Source organism: Phyllostomus hastatus, unplaced genomic scaffold (assembly GCF_019186645.2).
Source record: "Phyllostomus hastatus isolate PE091 unplaced genomic scaffold, TTU_PhHast_1.1 phas_contig_113, whole genome shotgun sequence".
Taxonomy (NCBI): domain Eukaryota; kingdom Metazoa; phylum Chordata; class Mammalia; order Chiroptera; family Phyllostomidae; genus Phyllostomus; species Phyllostomus hastatus.
In genome coordinates, this window is record NW_025333530.1 from 11,363,893 (window position 1) to 11,383,384 (window position 19,492).

Here is a 19,492-nt window from a genome sequence, read left to right on the forward strand (position 1 = left end):
AACTTTTTGCAAAATTACTCAATGTATACAACTGCATTCTACAGTTTTCATTAAGAATTCAAGAAACAAAAACTGTTGGCTTCCATGGGAAGGTGACCAAATCTACAGGGATATTATGTACAAATAATCTGGTTAGAATAATAAATACTGCCTATGTTTTATAATGTTAAATATGTGCAATAAGGATTCATTTGTGATCTGAGTATCAGATTTTTAAAAACAGATCCTCACTTGCCTTGAGATAAACTTAAGTAAATAATGTTTGCCATCAACTCTAAATTAAGAATGACAGTTAAATTTTATAATCATCTTCACAGCTTCAGGACTTATTTTATATTTTCTCAAGCTCATGACCCAAAGGTTGCCATAGCAACTAGGAAATCCTACCTTATCAAGCGCTTACATTTACATTCCTTGCAGCAGCTTCCCTTTATGAATTAAATCCATCATGGTTTTCTATTCTCAAAATAAAAAGTTCTTAGGATTATCTTGCAGAAACAAGGATCAAATGCTTTGATATTCACTATGCAAAAGTTAATTCAATGTGGTTTTCTTTAGGAAGAGATATAACTATGGCATAAAAAACAGTTTATGTTCAAACTTTCTGGCATCAAAAAAAACTTAAATAGAGACATTGTGCTAAAAATGACATATCTGCTACCTATGCATTACATCTTAGAATTATCAAAGAAATGATCTGATTGGAGATCATACTTCAGACAGATATACAGAAATAAAAAGAATTAAAACTGCCTCAGATAAAACCTTGCTACATACACATATAAATGTTAATAAAATGGATAACAAATATTTAAATTCACAATTCAAATAGGGAAAACAAAACAAATAATATGCTCCACTTTATTAAGTTTTTGTCAGTTTTTTTTCATAAGTCAGTTTTGGCCCTTGTTTTGTAGTAGTCAAGTCACCTGGTAATAGGAGATCACTGCCTTTATGTTTGTAGCTATGCACAATAATTGTGTAGATAATGGGAAAAAACCCTATCAACCTATCATCTCTGTTCATAGATGGAGAGTAAAGAAATGACCACTCCTGTTAGTTGGTACTACAATGCAAAGCTGCATAGACTGTCTCACCATTCAACACACAGAAACTTATAAAGGAGGCACAGAAGCTCAAATGGTGAAATGAGAGCGCATTCAGCTAAGTGAGAAACCAACTTCTGAGATACACTGGAATCCAAATCACTTAAAGCCCTCCAGTCACTGCTTGACAAGTGCTTATTGGAGATGATGAGATAGAAAAAAAAATAGATTCTAGCCTCACCTGCCATCCAACCCCCAGAAGGGCCAGAAGATTATCTAGATTCCTGCTTATGGGTTCCTTCCAGCTCACACAAGTCTGATTATGTACACAGACCTCAACCCAGTAGGCAATATCAGAAAGAACTTTTCTCTCTTACTGGTTTCCACATGTGTCCATCCAATTCTGTCTTTGAAATTTCTCTCATTTTCCGTGTTTGTAGTCCTCTGACTCCTCTAGTCAGTCTTTGCTTTTTTGTTCTTTTGGTCTCTGCTTCTTATCCACACTTTGATTCTCAATCTTTTCTCTCCACTCCAGCTTGCAGAATCACAGCACAATGAGATAAAGGATAAATAAGAGCACTGGCTGGCCACAATGGAAGAGGGATTCTTTAAAGTTCTATTAAAACCTAGTTCCTTCCACCACCACTAGCTACCTCCTTTTTTTGTATTTCCTGAAGCTAATAGGAAACTGGCATCTGGACTTCAATTTCTTTTGGATGAGCAACAGCCCAATTCTAAAACATTCAAAGAGGTGAATCACCAAGGGTGCCCTCAATAGTTTTTTGGTGACTTATCTTATAGCTGGAAACAGATTGGTCATTCATTTCAAGATATTAAGCTCTGATCAAATTCTGTTACAAGAGAAATAAAAGAATATATAATATAAACTTTCAGGCAGTGTAATATCTAACTTCAATTATATGTAATTCTGACACATTTTCCTATGCATCAAAGCACTTTCAGCATTAAGCATCATTTACCCTCAAAACTTTATTTAAGGCATATTTGTGGAGGAAATACACAGACACACACACACAGACATATACGCACCTTCTAAGATTAATAGACATTAGTAGACACCCATTCACTTTAGCAGTACACCATTTTAAAGATTCCCATGGTCATTGATATAGAACAGAATTGAAAAAACATTTATTTGTATGCTGAATAATTCTAGGCAAAAGCCTGTTTATGTTTTCTGTGTTTCTGAGTCATTGAAAATTAGTGTTATCTTATATAAATTAGTGGGAAAGATGAACTGTCACAGGGTTATCTCCCCTAACCAATTTGGAAGTAAACAAAAAGCTTTAATACAAGGGAAATTTCTGGGAAGCTTTTTGATAAACAAGACTCCATTATACTATAATGAAATTCACAAAGACACATCAATAGCCCATATATAGACAAGCAAGAGTTTTAATTTGGTTAATGCACTTTTTATTCATTATTGGCCTCAGTAAAAACCTGGTATCCAACTTCGAGATGCATCACTTAATTACTCATGCTTCACTTTTCAAAATGAGAAGTATTTAAGTTGTCCATCAATACTCCATGTAGAGTAGCAACCAGGATCGATGGAGTGAGTGAGTGAGGGAGTGGGTGAGCAAGTGAGTGTTGTAGAATCAGAATGTTAGAGCTGGCATCATGCTGTTGCATTAAAACAGTTAAAGTATTTCAGGCCAATAAAATGCTGATTGCAAGATATTTATAACATGTATTTTAAATGCTTTCATTTCTGTGGATCTGATTCCCATATTTGAGGGCAAATTTAATTTCCCACATTGCAGAGATATTTGTTATAGATATGCCTCTAACCTATTAAAAGTATTTGTTGGTCATGCATACTTGGTAAAAACTTCAAGATGATAACTAGAGCCTAAATAATTTTTTGACAACATAATTTTCCTTTGAAAAAGCAACCTGAAAAGGTAAAATGCCCCAGGTGGTCAGATTCTGCAAATCGGAAAATAGGAAAGCCAAAAACAGTTACTGTTTCCAATGAGACAAGACAAAAAATACCAACATGAAAGGATAAGGTCAGAAGAACATTTTGAAATGGATTTTCAACTATTAAGCTAAAAACAAAAACAAAAACAAAAGCAAAAACACCATGCTGAAGCCTAATTACTGCCATCACCTAATGATGAGGTTGGCACCGATCCCTATGTTCTCATTCGGTTCTTTAGAACCAATAGGTCCTAGGAACCCTGGTTCTCCCTGTCCTAGTGTTGCACATCAATTTTTAAGTCTGCATATGGTGAGACTTATGAAGTGAAGCCTTTCAAGAAAAATCAGTGGACTTTATAGATTTAAATGCATATTATCTTTCAAAATAGTTGCCTTGAAAGGCTCCAAGGTTGCTTGAATTGCTCCATTTACCCTTCCCTTCCATGACAGTCAATGAATCGCACGTATGCCTGAGTATTTTAGTTATACTGAGGTTTTCTTTTAAAAAAACTACAATGTCCACCCTTTTAAAAAATAATTTATTTTGTAATTAAAATTGATGTACAATATTATATTAGTTTCAGATATACAAACCAGTGACTAAATGTCTATATAACTTACAAAATGATCATCCTAATAAATCTAGTAGCCATCTGACACCATATATAGTTATTCCAACATTATTGACTATATTTCCTAGGCTGTACTTTACATCCCCATGACTATTCCGTAACTACCAATTTGTATTGTACTTCTCAATCTGTTCACCTTTTTCACCCCATCCTCCAACCACCCTTCCCCCTAGCAACCATCCAAATGTTCTCTGTATCTATGAGTCTTCTTCTGTTCTGCTTGTTCATTTATTTTTTTTGTTTGGGGTTTTTTTTTTTTTAGATTCCATACATAAGTGAAAGCATATGTCTTTTTTTTTATTTTTCTGTCTGATTTTAATCAGCACAATATCTTCTAGGTCCATCCATGTTGTTGCAGATGGCAAGATTTCATTTGTTTTTATGGCCAAGTCATATTCCACTTCTTTATCCATTCATCTATTGATGGACACTTACTTACGTTGCTTCCATACTTTGCCTATTGTAAATAATTCTCCTATGAACATATGAGTGCATGTCTTTTCTATTTAGTGTTTTGAGTTTCTTCAGAAGCTCTGGGTCCTTCTGTGTCACTTGTTACAGACTTTGTTTTAAAGTTTATTTTGTCTGGTGTAACTCTTATTACTCCAGGTTTTGTTGTTATTGATTCCATTTGCATGAATTATGTTTTCCATTTCTCTACTTTCAGTCTGTATGTGTTTTTGATGTGAAGTGCATCTGTTGTAGACAGCATATGTAAGGAGCATGTTTTCTTACCCATTCAGCCATCTTATGTCTTTTGATTGGAGCATTTGCATTTAAAGTAATTGTTGATAGATATGTATTTATTGCCATTTTATTATTCATATTTTTCATCTTTTTTCTTCTCCATAAAGAATATGTTTTAACATTTCTTGTAGTACTGGTTTGATGGTAATGAACTCCTTTAGCTTTTTCTTGTCTGAGAAGCTCTTTATCAATTCTAAATAATGGCTTTGGTAGGTAGAATAATCTTGGTTGTAGGTCCATGCTTTACATCACTTTGAATATTTCTTGCCAATAGCTCTGGCCTACAAAGTTTGTGTTGAAAAAATAAGCTGACAGTCTTATGGGAGCTCACTTGTAGGTAACTAATTACTTTTCTCTTGTTGCTTTTAATATTCACATCTTTAACCTTTAGCATTTTAATTATGATGTTCTTGATGTGGGCCTCTTTAGGTTCACCTTGTTTGGGACTCCTTGTGCTTCCTAGACTTGTGTGTTTATTTCCCTTCACCAGAGTGGGGAAATTTTCTGTCATTATTTTTGCAAATAGGTTTTTAACTCCTTGCTCTCTCTCTTCTCCTTCCAGCACCCTATGATCTGAATGTTGGTACATTTGATGCTGTCCCAGAGGTTCTTAAACTATTCTCATTTTTTAAAACTTTTAATTTTTTTAATTGTTGTTCAGTAACAATTGTCTCAGTTTTTCCCCAGTTGCTCCCACCTGCCCTGCCCAACCTCTGCTCCCTCAGTCAGTCACACCCTGTTGTCCATTGCCATGGATCCTCTATACATCCTCCTTAACTATAGGCTCTTCCCCCTTTTTGTTCTTTTTTGCTGTTCTGATTTTTTTCTTGCTTCCTTCTCTCCTAAATTGCTGATTTCTACCTTCTGCTTCATCTACTCTGTTGATTCCTTGCAATGTAGTCTTCGTTTCCAACTGGTACTTTTTTATGTTTTCTATCTCTATTTTTATGTTTATCTCTTTGTTAAAGTCCTCACTGAGACCAAAGAGCATCCTTATAACCAGTGTTTTGAACTCTGCATCTGGTGTGGCTTATCTCCATTTTGTTTAGTTCTTTCTCTGGAGTTTTGTTTTGTTCTTTCATTTGGTACATGTTTCTTTGACTCTTCATTTTGGCTGCTTCCCTGTTTGTTTCTATATAGGTAGAGCTGCTATGTCTCCCAGTCTTGATAGACTGGCCTTATGTAAAAGGGTCCATTAGGGCCCAGTAGCACATCCTCCCTGGTCACCCAAGCTGGACTCTCCAGCCATGCCCCTCATGTGGGCTATGGGCACCGTCCTGTTGTAGTTGAGCCTTGATTGCTGTAGGCACATCAATGGGAAGGAATTTTTCCCAGGCCAATCAGCTGATAGGACTTGTTGTAACCACCATGAAGGATCAGCTGTGCGGGGGCAGATTCCAAGGAATAGAACTCACATCAGCAGAGCTGTGGTGCCTGCTAAGTCTGCCTCTTGAGTGTATCACTTGTGGAAGTAATTGGGTGGTACTTTGGTGTGGTCTGAAGCTGTCTACTGGGTTTATGCTGACTGTAGAGCCTCCCAGGAGGTGTAAGCCAAGGTCACCCACTGCCTGGGACCACCCAGCATGACTACAAAGCTATCTGCAGATGGCTGCTACTTGTGCTGGGCACGGAGGTGCCCAGGAGAGGCCAAACTGTGATCAGAGACCAGCTGCTGCTAGTGCCAAGCCTGAGGCCACTTAGCCCCAGAGAGGTTCAGGGCATGCTGAAGAAGATGCTGTCTTTGAGAGATTTTAGGAAAGTGTGATACATGAAATAAGACAGGCCTCTTGTATGGAAAAGCCACTGGAAAAATCCTGCAAATAGGGTGGGACAGGGTGTCAGGGAATCACCAGGGCAAGGCAAACAGTGTTAGTCAGGTTGATGGAGATTCAGATATGGCACCCACCTACTGACTCTGTGAGAGGAGAGCTCATCAAAGGAACAATGGTGCCTGCCAATAGTAGCGTATGGGAGAAAGCTGCCCCTCCAGCCCTGGCCCCAATGCCAGACAGTTCAGTTTCTTCCCATACATCCCTGGTACCTTTTGACCTGCTGCCCCAGTGCTGAAGCTCACAGCAAATGAATCCATCAACAAGTAAATCCTTGCTTGGGTCTTTTAAGAGGAACTGTCTGGGACTCTAAGAGTCTCCATCTCATTCAGTCACAATCTTTACTGGTTTTTACAACCAGAAGTTGTGGGGACTTCTCTTCTCAGCACTGGAACCTTTGGCTGAGACTACTTGCTCCTCAGAGGGAACCTCCGCAGCCAAGGTACACCTCTCAATTTTTAACCACCATGTGTGGGTATGAGACCAGCCTGTTTGGGGTCTCTGACTCTCCTACCAGTCTTGTTCTAAAGTTACAGCACTTCTATTCAGCTAGATCTCAGGTAGCTATGAATAATGGCTGCTCTGTACATTAGTTGTAATTTTGATATGGTTGTGGGAGGATGCAAGGATCATGTTTACCTACACTGCCCTCTTGGCTAGAAGCCCAGTGTCCACCTTAATAATGTGATTCCAAATGACTGTGGGCTGGTTCCAAATAAATAAAATTACCTCAATGAATGAAATTATGTGATTGCTGAGACTTTATATAATTCAAATACAATTCATAAAGTAGAAAAATGATTTTTGCTCTATGGCAGCCTCAGTGAAACAAGTCTGTATGAACTAAAATGATTACTATAGTTTGTTTGTTTGTTTTTACCTACAGGAAGGTTTCTGTCCTTCACAGGTGAAAGTTTAAATATCACAAAAAAAGATCAGAAGATTTTGATACTCTGGGGCAAAGCATTTTACTCTCAGCTCAAAAAATCTAACACTTTCCTACAAGTAATTTTGGGAAAACCCATGGTTAAAGTGTAGACCTAAGAAAAAGTAAGTCATAGCAGTAAATGCACTCATACAAATATTGTAACCACTATTAATTTTAAATCTGTTTTGAGTCACTAAATACATTAAAATAGTATTTAAATGCAGATCATGGCAGACAATTTCCATTTAGTACAAAGCTGACCTTTGGGGACCATATGGAAAATTAGAATCTTAGGGTGAATTCTTTAACAAAGTAACCTATTCTACTTTTCATATTTCTGTTTCCTTGTAGCAAGGGTTAGCTGTTAATAGCCCTAAAAACTTTATAAAAATATATTTTATCGATTATGCTATTATAGTTGTCCCATTTTGCCCCCTTTATTCCCCTCCGCCCTGCACACCCCCTCCCACTCACATTCCCCCCCCTTTTAGTTCATGTCCATGGGTCACACATATAAGTTCTTTGGCGTCTCCATTTCCTATACTATTCTTATCCTCCCCCTGTCTATTTTCTACCTACCATCTATGCAACTTATTCTCTGTACCCTCTCCCCACCCCCTCCCACTCCCCTGCTGATAACCCTCCATGTGATCTTCATTTCTGTGATTCTGTTTCTGTTCTAGTTGTTTGCTTAGTTTGTTTTTGTTTTTGTTTTAGGTGTGGTTATTAATAACTGTGAGTTTTGTCATTTTGCTGTTCATATTTTTAATCTTTTTTTCTTAGATAAATCTCTTTAACACTTAATATAATAAGGGCTTAGTGGTGATGAACTCCTTTAACCCCACTTTATCTGGGAAGCACTTTATCTGCCCTTCCATTCTAAATGATAGCTTTGCTGGATAGAGCAATCTTAGATGTAGGTCTTTGCCTTTCATGACTTCAAATACTTCTTCCCAGCCCCTTCTTGCCTGCGAGGTCTCTTTTGAGAAATCAGCTGACAATCTGATAGGCACTCCTTTGTAGGTAACTTGTCTCCTTTTTTCTTGATGCTTTAAAGATTGTCACCTTCTTTTTCATCTTGGGTGGTGTAATTATGATGTGCCTTAGTGTGTGTTTCCTTGGGTCCAACTTCTTTGGGACTCTCTGAGCTTCCTGGACTTCCTGGTAGTCTATTTCCTTTGCCAGATTGGGAAATTTCTCCTTCATTATTTGTTCAAATAAATTTTCAATTTCTTGCCTCTTCCTCTTCTCCTTCTGGCAGCCCTATGATTGGGATGTCAGATGTTTAAAGTGGTCCCAGAGGTTCCTAAGCCTCTCCTTATTTTTTTGAATTCTTGTTTCTTCATTCTGTTCTGGTTGAATGCTTATTTCTTCCTTCTGGTCCAAGCTGTTGATTTGAGTCCCAGTTTCTTTCCCTTCACTGTTAGTTCTTTGTACACTTTTCTTTATTTCACTTAGCATAGCCTTCACTTTTTCATCTAATTTGCGACCATATTCGGCCAATTCTGTGAGCATCTTGATTACCAGTGTTTTGAACTGTGCATCTGTTAGGTTGGCTATCTCTTTGTTGCTTAGTTGTATTTTTTCTGGATCTCTGATCTGTTCTTTCATTTGGGCCACTTTTTTTTTTGGTCTTGGTGGCACCTGTTATATACTAAGGGGCGGAGCTTTAGGTGTTCACCAGGGAGGGGCAACCCATGTAGCTGCTTCGTGATGCTATATGTGGGGGAGGGGTCCAAGAGGGAACAATGGTGCTTGCTCTGCTCTTTGTCAGTTTTCAGTCACTTCTCCCGCTACCCACAATCAAATCGGGCCCTTCTGGTGCTAATTCCCAGGTGGGTGGGTTTGTGTACTTTCTAGGATCCTGTGGGTCTCTCCAGTGATCTCTCCTGTGAAGCTGGGAGTTTCTCCCCCTGCCGCCTCAATCCCCACTGATGTTTTTAATCAAAGGTTTTGAGGCTTTATTTCCTGTACTGGAACCCTGAGTTACAAGGTCTGTGTTGCTCCCCACTTGTTCTTCCAGTTTATCTGCATGCAAATGCGGGAATGCCTGCTCCACCAGTTACCTTCTTGGCAGCCAGCTGCAGTCTTGCCTGCCCTGCTCCATAATCCGCCACCTCACCGGGTCTGCCAGCTGCCACCTTGCCATGAGTCTCCACCTGGCTGCCCATCTCCACTCCTCCTACTGGTCTGGATGAATGTTTCTTCTTTAATTCCTTGGTTGTCAGACTTCCATGCAGTTTGACTTTCTGTCAATTCTGGTTGTTCTTTGTTTTTAAATCGTTGTTGTCCTTCCTTTGGTTGTGTGAGGAGGCACAGTGTGTCCACCTACACTTCCACCTTAGCCAGAAGTCCTCAGAATCTCCCTAAAAACTTTTTTGTAGTTTGCCTTATTCCTTTTACCATTTGCTTTCATAAAATATAACTTTTACACATAGTATAAATGCTAATGCATCAGTATTTTACTTTTGAATGAAATTCCCTCATTCATCTATTTATTTAAATCAACAAATATTTATTGAAGCACTGTTCTAGAGGTAAACATGGACAATGATTTACCTCTCTTCACTTTAAATCATCTACATAGACAATGCACATAGAATTAAGCTACATGTTACACAAAAGGTACAGACTTGCTTCCACAACCTGGCAAGAAACATTAAAGCAAGGCATAAACCTTATTCACAATTTAGAATTAAATCAGAAATGCTCTGCTGAAACCAATAATTTCAGGTTTCAATTTTCTTTTCCCCTCTCATACCAGCTATAAATCATATCACTACCCATTTATTCTTCTAAGACATGGGAACATTTAATTGAAGGTTCTGCTTATTGTTTCTCTAAACTAGTAAGTAAATTTAAATAAAATATTCCTGGGGTTAAAGGAACATGCCATTTCTTTTAAAGTTGTCAATGCTCTAAAAATGTGAAAAAAGGAAGGATTGTCAATGCATAATTTTAAACATACAGAGTAGCTCTAACTCATGGGCTTTTCAGGTCATAACCCAAGAGTTATGTCAAAGTAAAAAAAGAAAATAAAAGAGTAGGTGAATTAGGGTGGGGGAGAAACATGAAATATCAGTGCTTTTAACATAGTTAGTTTTCTTTGAGCTAGGCAGTTACGTCAATTCAATAAACCAGAGAAGTTTAATAGATTTCAACCAGTCCTTTTTTTCCTTCTTGTATTTTTGTCAACTAGAAGTTCAGTTTTTATAAGTTACGGATAATTAACAGCAAGTCCAGGAAAACCAAAGTTCTCCTGAAGTCGAGCAGTGAGCCTTGCAGCTAACACAGCGCTGACAACATGTACGACAGCCTGGGTCACTCCAGCAGTAGGACTGCAAGAAAGCCCCTCAGCATCTGTGAACTTTCACATCCTCATCGTAAATGGGGAGAAAAGCACTAATTCAAACAAGTGTTGCTTCGAGGATTACTGGCACTTTCTATGTGCATAGTAAGGTGTTAAATTCGAGTGATAACTCTGGAGAACAGTTCCTAACCTCAAGCTTATAAATGTAGTCACGGAGGGAAAGTAGATGCTGATACAGCTGTTTTTGTGCGGCTGTTATTATTGTTTAGTATTTGGATGAGAGAATGCAGGGTGGGATGTTTAAAGCTGATAAAACAAACTATGGTAAATTCAATATTCAAGACATCTTCAGTTTCTCTACTATCCTTAAGTGTTTATTTTAAACTCCTTTAAGGGGAAAAACAAGGTAGGGGAGAATCATATGTGCACAATCATGGAAGGCAAAAGGGGAAATAATGAAAAATAAAAGGCCAAGATGTATGCCCTAGGAACTCAATGCATGGTGGAAAATGCCAGAGAAAAGGGGAATTCCCAATTTACTTGGAATCATTGTGAAGCTTTCCATATAATCACAGTTTCTTTCTTCCTTATATTATATTGATGGCAATGTTCTAAAAATTCATATAGTCCCTGCCCTCTTGAACAGAGCAAAATTTTAAAAAATCTACCTTCATTGCTGGTTCACTTCACACTGGTGTCTTGCTCAGTATTATCAATGAAATTGCCCTGCTCCTTGAGGCTACTTGCACCTCATAGCATCCCCCCATTCTGTAGCTCTTACACCTCAAATCTCCTGGTGCCAATGTTTGGGACTACATTAAAGATAACTAAGGTAGATAAGATTTGGTACAAGTTCTATGGATTTATAAAATTAATAATAATTTGGTCTTGGTGAAACACCAAGGGTGTTAAAGAAACACAGGGGTGTTCTTTGAATAATCTGCATACATTTTAATGCAGACACTTTGTGAATCTTTAATGGCAGTTCAGAGGCCTTTCCAGTTTACTCTCCACCCCTCAGCTGTGTTCCAGACAGCTAAGCTTATCTGATACATAACCTCCAGATAAGTGAAGCAGTACTGTACTACATCACTAGATTCTAGGAAAAATAAAAAATACTCCCTTCAATGAAAGGTGGAAGGGGCAAATTCCTTAAACACATCTCATTTTCTGACTTAGAGATCCACTCTTTTATAATAATTTTATAAAAAGAGTACTCTTTGCAGGTAACACAAAAGTCTATGGCATCTTAATCATTTCACTGTGCTTTGAGCAAGCTTTCAAAACCATCTGATAGCAAGGGATTCCATTAGTTACATGCATTATACACTGGAAAACAAACAAGTGCCACTTCACATAGTTCAACCAATTCATGATACGGCATCCTCTATAAAGTAGGAAGGAAGACGATTTTATTATCCTGTTTCCCATGACTATGTAGAACTAACTATACCTAACTTTCCCTAACCCTTTTCTTTCACTATTCATAGTAATGGAGAATACTACTTGGTGATATCTATGAAAACAGTTCCATTTAAGATCATAATGAAGTAAAACAACAAAAATAAATATATAATAGAAATTTTTAATATTTAATCATAGAAGAACACTGAGGAAAAGAATAAACCATAATATTCATCATCTTCAAGGCTAATACTTGCTGGGAGTGTACTATACCAAAGCCACTGGGCTAAGGCCTCTCATCAGTCCTTGTTGCAGCCTGATGAGGAGGAGGCCCAGTATCAGTTCAGTTTCACAGATGAGTTAACAGGCTTAGTCAGGGAGGCAAGGAACTTGCTGGCAAGGCCAGACTCATCACGGGAGAAAATCCTCCCTTTCCTCAGGAAAAACTTTTGTTTTTACAGGAAAGTGGATGTAACAACAATTCTATCATTTTTGATCAACATACCTGTGTGTATCTTTTCTTGATTTTTAAGAAAAGATGAAGTTCTCAGATGGTGGAAAAGGGCAACCAAAAAATGTCCTATACATAGAAAACAAAAACTTTGAGGGAGTGTCTTTAGATTAGTTTCCACTTACTGACATAGCGATAAGATTTTCTACTTTAAGATTTTTATTTCTACTTTAATTTTCTCATCAACCATTTACTGAGTAGATGTGCTATACAAACTTGAACAAAACATGCTGCCTACCGATAAGAAGCAAAGAGTCTGGTACAAAAGACAGAAACATAAGCAGAGAATCATAGAATGACATGATGTGACAGCAAAGTGACAGCCACATGAGATACTATAATAAGTGATCAAGGTCAGGTGGCAACTGGTTAACTATCAAGAAAAAAGATTTGTTTCTGAATCCTATGCTACTTCATTTAAATTTCAGGACTCTATTTTTGGTAAACTTCAAATTTAAATAGCATGCCTTAGACATTAAGCACATTCCCAAGACATAGAAAACAGATTAATATCACCACTAGAAAGGTGGTTCTTCTCTGCATCATCTTTAGAAAGCAGTTCTATACTGAATTGCATGTTTTGATCACTGGAAGGTAGGATGCTATATAAATATGCTGCTGAAACGTACTAAACCATTAACAGTAGCCTTAATATAGCTGAAATCATAGGACTATGAACTTATAGTGAATCATACTCAGAAAACACTTGAAAATATATCTACTCCTACTGTCTGTGGTATCAATACTAAAGTAACAAGATCTAAAGTATAGTACATTTAAAATGAAACTACCTTCCTACACAAAATAAAGAACATGTACTGACCCTTGCTTAGAACACATCTGACATTTCTTGCCTTGCTCTCACCAAAAATAAAATAAGACTCAGGGTGATCTGTGTCAGCACAAACCCAAAATTGTTTGGTTGTGCTAATACTTAAAAAGTCAGACAACTGTCATCTAAATCCTATCTGAAAAATAACATTTATGGCACAGCAAGAACTCTGACAATCTCTTATTTGTGGTAAAGTAGCAGAAGAGGCTAAAGCCTATCTCAACACAGGTTTAAATGTCTCAAAGATCTTGACATATTTCATCCTAAAGCATCAGGAGATGATTAGGAGTATAATTCTCTAAACAATGTGAGACATTGTCTCTAAAATCTAACTGAGGCAGGGAAAATTTGTTGTAGATCCTTACAGGAAATATACTGAAAAGCCAAAAACAATGATACTGACAATTTCTTACATCAACTCAAAAAGTGTTGAACAAAAATCTTGATTGGAAATTAATTTTGCATTAGGCCATAACCATCTGTATGTACTATACAGTGATATTTGTAGACAATACTGATTATGGCTGTTGGACTTTGCTGAACAATGATTAGCACAGCTACAGAATGTACAGTATCTTCCCAAATGAAGGGAAAGGAATTACTAATGGATCAAAATATCCCCATGCTTCCCAGAAACAAAAAAATGGACATGCTCAAATGTTATAAAATAGCAAGTATCTGTCAGACAGATTTACAATGTGATTTCCAAGTGTAAAAATATGTGTGTGCAAAGGACTGAGTCCTTGATATTAAGTAGAAAGAGGTAAGCTAGATGCTCTAACCAGTTATTATCATCATCTTCATAAATAAGTTGGGCCCCAAGAAACTAATGAGGGTAATGATCATTCCAGATCACTTAGCTACTATTTAAGTCCAATATCAACTGCGGGACTTTGCAAAACAAAGCTGATGGACAGCTCATTGGTTAGGAAAAGCCTAAGGTCCAGGAGACTGCTAACGGTCCACTAATTTATTAGCCCCTTCTTCTTCCATGTAGCCTGGCACAAGGCTGGCCTGCTCCTCTGCATTTCCCAGCCCTCCCAGCAGCTCTGCTGGCCAGGTGACTATATTCTTTCCAATGTGAGCAGAAGTGACATGGGCCTAAAATGCAGGCAGCTCCTCCTCCACTTTCTCTTCCCCATTCCAGGAGGCTGACCACAGTGACTCTAAAAGCTACCTGGAGACAGTGGCATAGCCACCATTAGCCTCAGTCACCAAATGGCTCAGTGGAGTTAGGCTCTCCATAGACCTGGAACATATACCCTAGACTATTAGGTAAAAGAAATACACTTTCTAAATATTTAAGTCACTGCAAATTTGAAGCTTTCTATCCTCACTAATACAGACCCAGAGAATTACTAATAGAGACAGATGCAAGAGTACTGATAACAATATTATGCATAATGTTCTCAACGGACTCACTGTGAATGACCAGTTTATCTTCAAACTCAACCAACGGAGTTCCACTGGGTCACCAGTGCCCCAGAATATCTCTGTACAAACACCACTACTACCTGAGTTGGCTGTAAACTTGTAAAAGCCTAGGGAAGGGCAAAAGGATAAGCCATCCTCCTCAGACTTCTCTAGTCAAAGCTCACTGGTAAATATTGTGTAAGAGTAAGAGGGTGAACACTGGGGGAAGAAAATAATTGTTAGGGACCACTAAATAATCAAGTTAATGAGCTCAGGTCCCTATTATACATCAACATAGTCACTTTTTCTTCTCTTCCTCAGTCCATTATTTCTGCTATGAATGTAAAAGGTTCATACACAAAGTAATTGCCACTGCCCTTCCACATCAAAGGACATGCTTCACTATAATTGATGTAAGTGAGCCTTACTAATTTCTAAGAAACAAGAGCAGGGGTAGACAAGTGAGCCTTGGAAGACAAGTATCTAAGAATATATAAGATCCTGTGGAAAAGATCATATATAGTATTTATTTACGAAATAATTACTTTAAGTGCCTCCCAGGCACTATGTGGGATGACATGGACATGGTGGTAAACAGTACATGTAATTCCTGTGCTTGGGAATACAAACAGTGGCATTCCTAGAGCCAGCCTGTATGATAGACATAGCACCAAAGAAAGACAAACAGTGACAAAAACACCCACCAAGCAATGATGCACATACAATGCCAGGAGAAGCAAACTGCACAGAGGCGCTCGTTTCATAGGCCAAGTGACCGTACAAAAACAATAACGCTACAGCTAAATCAATTCTGACCATGACACACTGGCATCTAGAACAAATGGTCACTTTGAGTGAGAACTTGTTTAGTAAATTAGGGAAGTTTATGAAATGTTAAAAATGCCAGCCAAGCAACAGGGATGTGAATTGTGATCTGATTCAGAGCTGACATGCTAAACGGTTTCATTTAGGTGCAGTTCTCACCAGTGCTGGGCATATATGCAATAGAAACAGATGCTTGGAATTATCTCATAGTACATTCCTGTCAGAAATGTCCTTTGTGACACTAAAATCAATTTCCTATGCCTTTACCAACTGTTCTATGAAAAGAAAAAGGGGGAAGGAGGGGAAAGAAAAAAACTGTTTTTTTATCAAATGTCTTCCCATCGAGGCAAAATTAAACCCAAACCTATTAAACAGTACACATTTATGTTCAATTTGTATAATTAGTGTTGCTTTGATAGAAAGGATGGCAGCAGGACAGGATGGGACATGGTCCATTTTCACTGTGGAGAACTATGAAGTTTTTGACTTGTCCCAGGGAACTGAGGGAAACCCAACAAGATCTGTTCCGTGAAAATGTGAGAGTCCAATTCTTGTCCAAACTGGCCCAGAAAACTGCATGAGAACAGATTCTCTGACTTAGGAATTTCACCTACTCATCCAAACTCACAAATTATTGTCCCCACCCCTTCACAGATGGTTAAATTCACATGGACACCTCACCTAAGAATATTCAGTGCAGCTTTAAATACACTCTATGAAGGGTGCCTGTAGAGTTGATCTGGAAATTCAATTACACTCAAGTCTCATCTGTTTAGAAAAAAAATTTCAAACACCACCAAACAACACAGAAATGAGAACACACACTGAATATCTAAATACTGCAGCATGTTACATCTCTCCTGAAGGAAAAGAAAAGTTGCGTAGTTCCCTTTCCTGCAGGGACACTAATTAAAGACACAATTGTTTTTTTCTTTTCTGTTTTGGTTATCTTGACCTTTTACCACAAAAGCTCATACTCTAGTGAAAAACAGTAAGTGTAATAATACAATGCAAGTTTCATTAGCCTGGGAGAGTGTTTTCTAGAATAAGCCTCTCTACCTGCTTCCCAAGGTTGATTTAATGCAAAGCCATACCAGTAAGTAGACATTCTGTGAAGAGGATGCCAGAAAGTCACACACGACCATAACCTAAATAACTTGGCCAGCCATGGCCATGTCTGGGAAGAATATCCTTCATCTTCCAAAGGTTTTTCAAGTTATTTGGCTTTTAGAGACTTACCTCTACCATTTGAGACAAGCAAGCTAAACTGTATTCTAGAATATCTGATCACAATTAAGTTAGCTAGAAAAATCAGTGACTTATCTACAGATAATGAGAAAAGGAGATCAGCTTGGAGGAGTAAATGACTCAGTAGTCAAGGGAGCATTTCAACATCAGAACAAGGCTCTGTTTCACACCTAAGCTTGTTGACATTTTTCATTCTCTCTGTGACAGCCAAAGAAGGGAAGGGAAGAAGCAGAGGTTTAGGCCACAGTGTGTGATAGCTCTGAGGCAGAATGCCAGTCCCTTCCATCTGGCACCTTCTCTTGCTAAAGCCAAGAGGAGACACACAGGCTTCAAAAGCAGTATTAAGCAAATGCAGGGAGTTTTACCCAGACACGTGGAGCAATAAACTCATCCTTAAAATGTAATGTTGTTATGAACAGTATTTTGAGCATCAACCCCAGAAAACTGTTATTTCCCTTTAGCTTCCCTTTAGTGAAAATACCTGGTTGACTGTGATATAATGACACAAATTCCAGTGGTTTGTCCTAGGGACCTCAAGAGAAGATATATTATACTGGACATTGAAAGAAGCCATGCTTAAGTTCCTTGGAAGTGTTCTACTAACACCTTTTGCACGGAATAAACTTTGACTATATAGCAAGATCAAGCGAGAGAAAACTGCCACGTGCTATACTGACTTCCCAATCTGCAAAAGTTAATGAGTTGCAGATCACAAGCATCTCAGTGTAAAAACAGTGTGTGCATGTTATGAAATTACTCCACAAAAGATTACTTAAGCAATTTTACAATAAAAAAACATCAAAACACCAAGAAAATGAGGTGAATATGAATATGAAGCAATACCTAGGATGTCTTATTTTAAGAAGAAAAAAATGAATCTTCAACCTTCAACAATGACTTTTTCAAACTATAAAACAAGATCAGATAAGCATCCAGGTCATCTTCCTAACAAGATATTATATATTTTATATAGGCAAAGTAAGCCCAGCCACCGAAAACTGATTTTCCATTGCCCCTTCAGCCACACGGACAGCATGCAGACAGCATGCAAAAATCCATCCAAAGGCACACTTCAAAGGGTGGTACTGAATACACAACACCTGGAGATGAACAAGAAAAATGTAAATGGGGCCCATGGGTCTCTAAAGAGCAGTTTTTAACTGGCCCATAAGCTAATAAGCACAGTTATAAACTGTGAACAACCAGTGCCCTACCAAGAGGAACATTTATCACACTAACACGCCTGTGAAGTACAGAGCGCTCATCCACATGCTCTCTGTAGTTTTTATTGGAATGTTAATTGTTCAAACTGAAGAAAAGGAGACATAAGGAATGGCTTTTACAATCACGTGTTTTTATTTTTGTTCTTCTGACCAGTTCCCCAGGGGCAGGAGGCTAATGACTGTTCTTTATCATCAACTGCAAAGGATATTTACATCTGTCCTGTAACCATGACAGCTGTGTCACTAATTCCCTAACCGCCTCAGGCACACGAGCCAATCAGCTGGCATGAGGCTGCAAGATGGAGTGCCCTGCAGTCATTATTCACCAAGCACTTTCATTAACAAACTGCCCTTAATTACAGTGGTAATTGCAAAATTATTTCATAGCAGCAATTATTTTTTCTCAGCCAATCCAGGCTATTTAAGTAGGACATTGCCTATGAAAATGGCAAAAGGCCAAGTAATCTATAACCAAAGATATGTTTTAATTGTACTACAAACTTAGTTTCAAAATATTGCATCAGAGGCTTTGAAATTATAGTCTCCATCCCATTATACATTACACACACACACACACACACATACCAATAAAGCCAACCTTCTCTACTTCTTTATTTTAATTTGAAAGCAAAATGCATAACAGTCACATTAAGTAGCTAAACTAATGCTATTGTCTAGCAAAGTAAAAATAATGAGTTTCTAGATCTAAACCTATACCTTAAGAATTGCTGAACACACTAGCTCACCCATTAGAGAGACTTCGATTTCCCCCACCTATTTGTTTCACTCAAGATCCCTTTGCTCTTTCATATTTATGTATATTTTCACATCCAGCTATAATGAGTCCTAGTGTGCCTACCTATCTGTTGGCTCATAAACAAAATCATAAAAGGGATTTCTAGAAATCATTACCTTAGTATTCAAAATCATAAACTGAAATACATCTGTTTAGTTTCCTTGTGTTTCAACTTGAGAATTATTCAACATTCATCCTGAAGATGAAATTAGAGTCACAATGACCTATTTGGAGAACAGTGAATTTTCAGTGAAGTTAAGGAAAGAGAAATGTGTGATTTGGAGAGACTAGAGAGGTGTGGCTAAAACAAGATAAAGTTATTAATACAGCAGTCCAATTATACAAAGACTTCAGTACTCTTCTAAAGAATGTGGATGTTATCCGGTAGACAGGAAAGTCCTGTGAAAAGCAAGGGATGAAGACAACTTGAATTCAGATTCCATGAACAAATTTTGCAGGTAGAATTATACTTAGTGACTGCTAAGTATGGACAGCAAAAAAGAGCTGTTCCGAGACTGTTCTAGAAGGAAGAAATGAAACTGTCATTATTTGCAGATGACATGATATTATATATACAGAACCCTGAAGATTTCACTCACACACACACACACCCCTATTAGAACCGATAAATGAATTCAGAACAGAGAGTGAGAAATAAACCAACACCTTTATGGTCAATTAATTATTTGACAAAGGAGGCAAAAACACACAGGGAGTGTATTCAAATTAATGGTGTTGGGAAAATTGGACAGATATGTGCAAAAAAAAATGAAACTAGACCACCTTCCTGCACCATATACA

The 19,492-nt window shown here is 37.8% G+C and overlaps 1 protein-coding gene across 4 annotated transcripts in view; it reads right to left on the reverse strand.

Annotated features, from left to right (window-relative positions):
• The window catches only part of CADM1 (cell adhesion molecule 1), a 373,189-nt gene that overhangs the window by 132,295 nt on the left and 221,402 nt on the right, over positions 1-19,492 (reverse strand). The gene's annotated exons all lie outside the window — the stretch shown is intronic.